The 9322-nt window shown below is 37.1% G+C and overlaps 2 long non-coding RNA genes across 6 annotated transcripts; one reads left to right on the top strand and one right to left on the bottom strand.

Annotated features, from left to right (window-relative positions):
• Positions 1-2273: 2273 nt before the first annotated feature.
• On the bottom strand, positions 2274-3471 carry LOC120779727. Of its 2 annotated transcripts, none has more exons than XR_005705737.1 (3): positions 3208-3471; positions 2851-3134; positions 2274-2619 (listed from the first exon to the last, which is right to left on the bottom strand). It is a non-coding gene; the product is annotated as an uncharacterized LOC120779727 (long non-coding RNA). The 2 variants fall into 2 exon arrangements; XR_005705738.1 differs by having other exon boundaries at positions 3238-3471.
• Positions 3472-3494: 23 nt separating this feature from the next.
• On the top strand, positions 3495-5101 carry LOC120779725. 4 transcript variants are annotated; one of them, XR_005705736.1, is made up of 3 exons: positions 3495-3688; positions 3895-4063; positions 4120-5101. It is a non-coding gene; the product is annotated as an uncharacterized LOC120779725 (long non-coding RNA). The 4 variants fall into 4 exon arrangements; XR_005705734.1 differs by having other exon boundaries at positions 3495-3727; XR_005705735.1 differs by having other exon boundaries at positions 3495-3814.
• Positions 5102-9322: the final 4221 nt, after the last annotated feature.

Here is a 9322-nt window from a genome sequence, read left to right as displayed (position 1 = left end):
CTGACAATGCAAACTGAATTCGTACGGGAAGGCAAGTACACGGCATTGAGCTAAAATATACTAGAGAGGATATTAAACGTTACATTGGTATTTTGTTGTACTTTAAAGCGTTCTAAAATTACTACAACTCAAAAAGACATAGTCAAAAGACTTAAAGCTTATAAATGTTTACATTTTAACGATAACTCTAAACAATCTAAAAAAAGAGAGTCTAACTATGATAAGCTGTACAAGATACGCCCTTTACTACAGATTCTCAAAGAAAATTTTGGTAAACTACCCCAGGAAGAACATCAAAGCGTTGATGAACAAATCATCGCGTTCAAAGGTATACTTTCCATCAATGTCATAAAAAACATACTACTCTAGCCTAATTTATTTTTTACAGGACGATCGACATATAAAAAAAACAAATACAACCCAGCTAAGCCTCACAAATGGGGTCCTGAAAATGTTTACATAATCGTGCTGGAAACTCTGGGTTAGTTTACGACTTTACGCTTTGTATGTTAGTGAAGTGCACCTGTCCTGATTATGGTGGATTGGGAATATCTTCGGATGTTGTGTTTTTTTATGGCAAAAGGGTGAGCCATGAACCCGTTGGGATATGCAAACGTTGGAATCCAAAAAAAATATATATTGTTGTTTCAAGACCTGCGATTGTTGCTTCTTACAACAATGGTATGGGAGGAGTTGATTTGACCAACCCAACGAAAATATATATGCCACTTATTAAATTCCAAACAGAAGTTGCAATGGAGCTTTTACAGAATACTACCACTATTACATTCGAAAAGAAGAGAGGACGACCATCGAATGTTGAAAGGGCTAGCTCTATAGTATCCCTAGATTCTATGTCCCCAACAAGTAGTCTGTCTATCCCTCAGTCAAAAAAGTACAGGTTCCAGCCGAATCCATCAAACTCTCAGCGTTATGATAAAATGGAACATTGGGTTGTATTTGGTGAATAAGGACGTCGCAGAATATGTAAAACAGGAACACCAATATCCAAATGCCTTAAATGCAAAGTCCATCTTTGCTATAACAACAACAAAAACTGCTTTTTGCCATACCACACCTAATTTTCAAAATAATATAAAGAAATAATTGTAAGCTCTCCAAAGAACATTTTTGTTTATTTTATATACCACCATAGCCCAACGTTGCCCACAGTAGATTTAAATTCCGGTGGAAGTGCCCAAACCGATTTTACCAAATAGCTTGTTAAATGAATAAAAAACCACTAATATTACAAAAAAAATTCATTTCACATGGAGAAAGTTGGGGTCGAAAGGGTTAAACGGATCTTGAAATATTTTGATCGACTTTCGCCGTCATTTTTAGTGGGCGGTCTCTTTATTAACATATTTTCAGAGATTTTATGGCATTAAAAAAACAAATTTTTACGACCTAAATACGACCTTTTTGAGAATTTTGCAAATTTCCCTTGCGCGTGACCCTTCCCAGCAAATTGACACACAATCTGTCTTCCTCTGAACAATGTTTTGTTTGACAGATTTTTATACACAAATAATACAAACATTTATTCCGCAGATCTAATTAAGCTAATATAACTACTTACTACGCTTTTTAAATACAATATTTTCCGTTTATGAAAATTATTTCGCCGTTAATTCTATTATTTTCTCACTAAGCACGAGTCACGCTATTTACACTTTGCAACTTACAGTTAACTCTAAAACCCAACAGTGTTGTCCTTTCCCCCTGTTTTAAGTGCACATGAACGAAACCTTTGATTCTATTTTATTGTCCTGTATATTTATAACCAAGAATGATAGAAACAAAGATTGCGCAATGACGAGTTCAAATTTTGTTCGTTCTGCGCATCTACGTCACGGTTGACCAACTTACAATCAGCTGATTTTCAGTTGGTTGTTTTTCTTTGCAATAAGAAGTAATTTTGTATTGCAGGCATACAAAATCATGAATATCATCAAATTTAACACCAATATAAGTGAATATTAATAAAAGATATCAATATAAGTGAATATTTTATAGTGGACATTTACCTACATATTCATTTAATTGAATTTTCATTGTATTATTTAAAAAGAGACAATCTTTGCTGTGTTTGTTTCAACCATATACATTTATGTAAATAAAAAGATTGAATATTTTGTAACCAAGTATCAATTTATTGTTTTATTTAATTTTCTTTTTTTACTAAACATATGTTCAATTATGTTTTTATTTAAGGAACGAATCCTAAAATACATTCTAGCTCTGAAAAATAATTCTTTTATTTTCGAGCTACAATTTACAAAATCACTTAAATCTATGTGTTTCTGGACGTAATTTGTACATACTTATATGCAAATCATTACCATTGACGTCGTCAAATATTGCTTGCAAGGCTCTCAAATGCTCCATCAACATATCTGTTGGTTTTGAGAGTCCTCCTTCAGAAAGGTGATCCATCCAAGTATGGGACGAACAATTTTCGGAATTGGCACAAATTTCGGGATTGTCTTTACCGAGTTTGTGGCAGATGTACCCTGCCAATTTTCAAGTCCGTCGTTGTTGAGAATCTCCAAGTGATCATTTTTTCGATTGGGTCAGTGGAATTCAGATCAACTGACACACGTTGAAAAATATTACCTGCAAAAATATAATAAACATACATATGTACATGCGTATCAATAAATGGAATAAATTGTTAGTTATTATTATTAGTATAATTAGGATAAAAAAACAGTGGTTAGTATGCAAAACTTAGATGGTATGTAAGTACATATTTGCATTTGTTAACATCAATACAATTTTATATAATAATGTTTTCTGTAGTTTTAGGTTTATAATACTATGTACGTGTAATATTTTGATAATTACCGGTTAGAGATAAGTAATTTCCTTCCAAATCTGGTGTGTTGTCGACTTCAACATTGCCTTCTTCTGTGATCGCTCCTTCGTTGTGACCAAGTATATAGGAACGCAGCCTATATTTGAACTCCTGCCTGCCAGGGTGATCGTGAAGACCGCCTTTTGAACTGATTACGCCAAAAAAAATTCCAAAACGGCCTGATTCAATCGATAGGTCAAAACGTAATCAATTTTGTGCTGCTGTCTTAAGTCATCCAGCAGCAATTTCAAAGCATTATTGCTTTGGAGTATACCTGTAAATCATAAGTAAAATCAAAAACTGTAGAAAATCAACTTATCTAAATGTATATGTAGCTTGAGTATTACGTTTTTGGAATGGAAGCAAACCATTTTTACCAATGACTCTCATTGATGAAACCGGCTTCGTCATCTGTTCCAGTACATTATTTGAATCCATTGTTTTAATGCGGCTTTATCCTTAGGGAAATGAAAAAATCTCCACTCCGTAGCAGTATTTTTACCATTGTTATTATTACAACCGAACACTGCACAACGCATTTTAAAAATATAGAATTTAACAAATAATATAACACTTGAAAACACAATTCGAATTCACTTTCAATAGCGCGGGCGAATAATAAGTCAACCGTGACGTCAGCAAGAACAGCTGACTGAAAGCAAACATGCGCATTGCGTAATCTCTTTCTCTATCATTCTTGATGTATAACTATAATATAGTGCTTTCAATTGTATTGCGCATTCATCATCCGTACGCAATATTTATTAAAAATTCCTTGCATAAATCTCACACAATTCAACAAGAAATGAATATGCTGTTATTATAAAAGTCATTAATTGTTTTACCGTGATACGAAAAATTGTAGTCGTAAAGTGTAGTTCCACATAAAAAAATTTATTTGGAAATATTTTACAATAAATCCCTTGCTACTTTAATAAAATACTGTTAATAGGGGTATTCAGACCAGCCTTTTTAATTCGTTAGTCGTTATTCGGTAGTTTTTTACATGTATTTTGTTTTTGTAAAATTAACAGACTATCGTTCTACCGAGTAACGAACTATCCATCTGGCAAGCTTGGTAATTGTTTCGTTACTCGTTAATATCACATCAGCTGTTTGTTTGTTGTTCGTTGCTTTATATATTTCTAAACGGGAAAAATTAATTTGGTGCTCACTTCGTGAATTTGGAAAAATTTTGCAAAAGTAAGTATACCTTTAACAAATAGTTGCTTTTTATTTCATTAAATACTTATTTTCAGTGGAACCTCAAAAGAAAATACGCAGGAGGGCAAAGCCTAAAAAAAATGGAGTGAGGAGGAAAACCATTTGGTTCTAGAATATTTAATACGTCTTTTTATAGAAACCAAACGCCCAATTGTACTACCGAAAATTAATTCAAACAACAAATATCAATGCGACTACGGACATGTTGCGCTGCAAGGTCCGGTTCTGGAAGCAGATGTATAATAAAGCATAAGCACAGGTGCTGGAATAGACGTTGGCGATCATGTTTCCTCAATAAAAGGTAAATACGGCTATAATGTTAATTGAAACTTTTTTGGTTTTTTAATAATTCTCCGTTCTTTCCGCAAAACTTTCACAAATGTGTCTGAATTATAAACGGTTTTCGGTTCTATTTGGGAGTAAATCCGAAGCCAATTGTGTTGTAGACGTGCAACTCTGAAGTGTCACAATACTGCAGCGATTTTGCAGACCTTGTAGAGGTAGTGGAAAATCCAGCCGAATCATCACAATTATCTGCGGAAACATCGGGTTCTCTTAACGACAAAGCAGAACAGACAACAGTAGGAGAAGAGGTAGCAACAGTTCCTCCTACCATACCATCGTTCCTCGAAAAAGTGAAAAAACGTGCTCCAAAGAATATACAAAAGAAAAGAGAACAGTTTTTTGAGCAACGAATAGAAATTGAAAAAGAAAAGTTAAAGCTAGAATTGGACAGAGAAAAGTTAAATAAAGATTTTGAAATAAAAAAATTGGAGTTAGAGCAAAAAGAAAGACTCGCACTGATTGAAATAACGTACAAATATAATATATAACAATTTTATATGTTTTGTATAATAATATTTAAGAATGTTTGTGTAATAAGAATGAATTTTATATGCAATTGCTATGTTGGGTAACATTTAGATTAGCATCCCCGGATTTCGGGGATAAAATGGGTGTCACTGGAAAGGTGGCGTTCTCCAGATCTCGAAAATATATACATTTAGTTGCCGCTGACTTTTAGTTTTAAAGATATTTGCATTTAAAGTTGAAAAATTGACAACTTTTACATTGATAATTTGTGTATTGTGAGTAACTTTTTCACTTATATTGTGCACTTTTCACTTACTAACACTTCACTATAACGTTTCAGTATATTCATTTTTTTAATATTTGTTGTAAATAAAGCTTTATTTTAATTATTTTATTTTAGTTACAATTTCTGCATTTCTGCACAATAAGAAAAGGTTGCCATGGTTATTTTTTTTTTCGCGCCGCGCTTCAAAAAAAATAACCATGGCAACCCTTTTCTTATTGTGCAAATGCAGAGAGATGTAACTAAAATAAAATAATTAAAATAAAGCTTTATTTACAACAAATATTAAAAAAATGAATATACCGAAACGTTATAGTGAAGTGTTAGTAAGTGAAAAGTGCACAATATAAGTGAAAAGTTACTCACAATACACAAATTATCAATGTAAAAGTTGTCAATTTTTCAACTTTAAATGCAAATATCTTTAAAACTATAAGTCAGCGGCAACTAAATGTATATATTTTCGTGATCTGGAGAACGCCACCTTTCCAGTGACACCCATTTTATCCCCGAAATCCGGGGATGCTAATCTAAATCCCAGCCGCTATGTTTAATAATTTTTATATAAAAATGAAAAATGAATTTTTGATTTAATTGTAATTTTTAATTTAATTAAACAGTATTTGGAAACACAAGATGATATAACGATTGTATTTTTAATTCAAAGCTATTTGAGATCGTTTCTTCCTATATAAACTTACCACTTGGTTTTAATACCCATTGCTTTTGGGACGCAATATATATATATAAGTATGTGGTTGTTCACTTCACGTTAACAATTTTATTAAAGAAACAGAAAGGTTATAATAAAAGCCTCCTGGTCGGATACCAGTGGAGGTGTATATGTTCTTATAAACGAAGTGGTGATGAGGTGTTGATTCAGCTGCTGCGCGTACAGGATCTCCAGATGAATAACAAATGATGTTTTAGATGCGTCGAATAACGCCGGATGAAATAGAAAATAATGTTTTAAATACGTGCGGAAGATCGCCGGATGAATAGAAAATGATGTTTTTGATGCGTCGAATAACGCCGGATGAAATAGAAAACTGATGTTTTTGATGCGTCGAATAACGCCGGATGAAATAGAAAACTGAGGTTTTTGATGCGTCAAATAACGCCGGATGAAATAGAAAACTGAGGTTTTTGATGCGTCGAATAACGCCGGATGAAATAGAAAATAATGTTTTAAATACGTGCGGAAGATCGCCGGATGAATAGAAAATGATGTTTTTGATGCGTCGAATAACGCCGGATGAAATAGAAAACTGATGAAAAAAAGTGTTTTTAACCGCGTGCCGAATCTGCAACTAGGATAACGTCCGCCGATGTGTACGTCTTGAGACAAGTGATCGGAAAAGAAAAAAACTTCTTTCAGGACGAGCCCTTTTTTGCTCGGCGGTCTTCGTCGTCGTGCCACACGGCTGGATTGCTGCGGTCTGCGAGTGGCAAGTAGCCGACCAACCTCACGTCTTGGGGTGCGGTGGAGCAGCGTGTGATGCTGCCTGCCACACATTTGACACAATGCCCCAGAGTCACAGTCCTTCGTCGCGTGCGTGTGTACCAAACAATTGTTGCAATGCCCATGCGCCTGTGCAACCTGCTGCCGCTGGATGGGTGACATGCCCTTGAAGAGCCCGCAGTGTTGCAGTCGATGGGGGCGGCGACAAAGGGGGCATCGTATGCGATGCGGCTCCGCTGGTGGTGACGGTGTGGTTACCACTGCTCGTGTGCCATTACGAGCTGCAGTTGACGGTGCTGATGCGGTGATTGTACGGGGCGCCGCTGTTGGGACAACCCCAGGACGGGGAACACTGATGGCCGATCGCAGTGTTGGTGTTGGAGTTGACATGTTTTCTGCATCCATGTTTGCCTGCATGGAGAGAAAGTCGTGTTTAGTTGCAATTCATTTCTATATATTATGCAATTATGCGATTTGTAACCAACTTTATTTGGTTTGTCAGAGTTCACTAATCTACGCATTATTTTTTAGTATATTTATGATTTATCATATGTGTAATTGATTTCGGTTTTAGTTATTAACGGATTTTTCAATTTCTGCGAGTCGGTATTATTGTACGGATTGTTTATTATGTGCATTTTCGTTATTACCTGCGGTTGGTAAGAAGCATAGTTTAACGAGCGGTCTCGTTAGAGTTCCGTTTTGAGTACGGAGATCAACTACTCGGATATGACCGTCGGAGCCGTGATGAAGCTTCTCTATGCGACCAAGCCGCCATTCTGTAGGGGGGAGACAATCATCGTGGATTAGGACAAATTCTCCAAGCTTTGGCGCCTTTTCGGGAGTTTTCCAGCGGTACCTTTTGTGAAGGTCCTTTATATACTCCTCCTTCCATCGGCGGCTGAAATTATGATGGAGAATTTTAATTCTTTCCCATCTGTTTAGTAAGGAAAGCGACTCCACGCCTGGCTCAGGTATGGCCAGAATGGGTGCTCCTTTGAGAAAGTGCCCTGGTGTAAGAGCTGTTAGATCTGAGGGATCTTGCGAGAGTGTCGTCAATGGCCGTGAATTGAGAACGGTTTCAATACGAATTAATAATGTTGTAAATTCTTCAAAGTTAAATTTGTAGTTTCCAGCTACTTTTTTAAAGTGGGATTTAAAGCTTTTTACCGCTGATTCCCATAAACCACCCATATGAGGAGCGCTTGGAGGGATGAACTGCCAGTTAATGCCTTGGGGAGCGTACCTTTGTACTATCTCAGGTGAAACTTGTTTGATAAAGTCCACAAACTGTTTTTCGGTGGCTCTTTGAGCACCTATAAATGTCTTGCCGTTGTCGCTCATGAGCTTTGACGGAAAACCACGTCGTCCGACGAAGCGAGCAAATGCCGCGAGGAAAGCCTCCTTTGTCAGATTAGTACATAGCTCGAGGTGTACTGCTTTTGTCGTAAAAACAGACAAAGACAGCCACGTAGCCTTTCATCATTGTGGGAGACCTTAGCATGGACGCCTTTATGTGAAAAGGCCCAGCAAAATCGACACCTGTGATAGTGAAGGGCAGAGCAAAGTTGCAGCGTTCCGGTGGAAGTGCTGCCATAATCTGTGTTCGCATCTTTTGTTTATGCATAGTGCAAATCTTGCACGAAAAAATGCATTTCTTTATCTTTGGCTTGAGTCTTGGGATATAAAACTCTTGGCGGACTATTTGCTGCATGAGGCGGTGTTCTGCATGTAATAATAGTACGTGGACATAATTGAGATATAATGTGGCAAGTTGCGATCTCTCTGGTATAACAATGGGATGACGTTCGTTATACGTTAGGCTTGAATTGGCAAGCCGACCATTTGCACGAAGTAGACCCTTCGTATCTATGAATGGGTTTAGTACTAAAAGTGAGCTTTTTTTGTCAATCGGCTTCGATTCTCTTAGTAACGATATCTCTTGGCTGAAGTAGCGCGCTTGAGTAGATGCGATAAGAGCGACCTTTGCTTTTTGTAAGTCTAGGTGCGTCACTGTATCGCCTTGGGAATATGCTGTGCGTATTCCCTTAATTCTAAGTTTGAGTCGCTCGATGAATTTCAACATGTAAGCGATTACCCTGAGGGCCCGGGGGTAAGATGAAAATCTCTCAAGGATGTCAGTATCATCCAATGTTGTATGAAAGGAGTCGATCTTTCGACTTTCTGGGGCAATAATGTTGCGCATGGGCGATTGTGGCCAATAATCGGGAGATTCTGTCAACCATCGGGGGCCATTCCACCAGAGGGTGGTGGTGGCAAGGTGCAGAGGTTTGCACCCTCTTGTACCTAGATCAGCAGGATTGTCAGCACTGGCTACGTGTCGCCAAGTGGCTGATCCCACTAGGTCAAGAATTTGAGACGTTCGATTGGAGATGTACGTCTTCCATGCATGTGGTGGTTTTTCCAACCAAGCTGATACAATCTCGGAATCGGACCAGAGATATATTTTATTTTTCGCCATATTCAGTTGGGTTTGCACTATGGATGCTAATTTGGCAAGTAGTAGTGCACCACATAGTTCTAGTCGTGGTAGACTTATGGTTTTTAGAGGAGCCACCTTTGCTTTTGCAACTAGTAAGTGGCTTGTGGTCGCTTTGTCGCTTTGTGTGCGAACATATATAGTGGCGCAATACACCTTTTCAGAGGCGTCACAAAAGCC

This window comes from Bactrocera tryoni, unplaced genomic scaffold (genome assembly GCF_016617805.1).
Source record: "Bactrocera tryoni isolate S06 unplaced genomic scaffold, CSIRO_BtryS06_freeze2 scaffold_11, whole genome shotgun sequence".
NCBI lineage: Eukaryota > Metazoa > Arthropoda > Insecta > Diptera > Tephritidae > Bactrocera > Bactrocera tryoni.
This window is presented reverse-complemented; position numbering and strand designations above follow the sequence as displayed.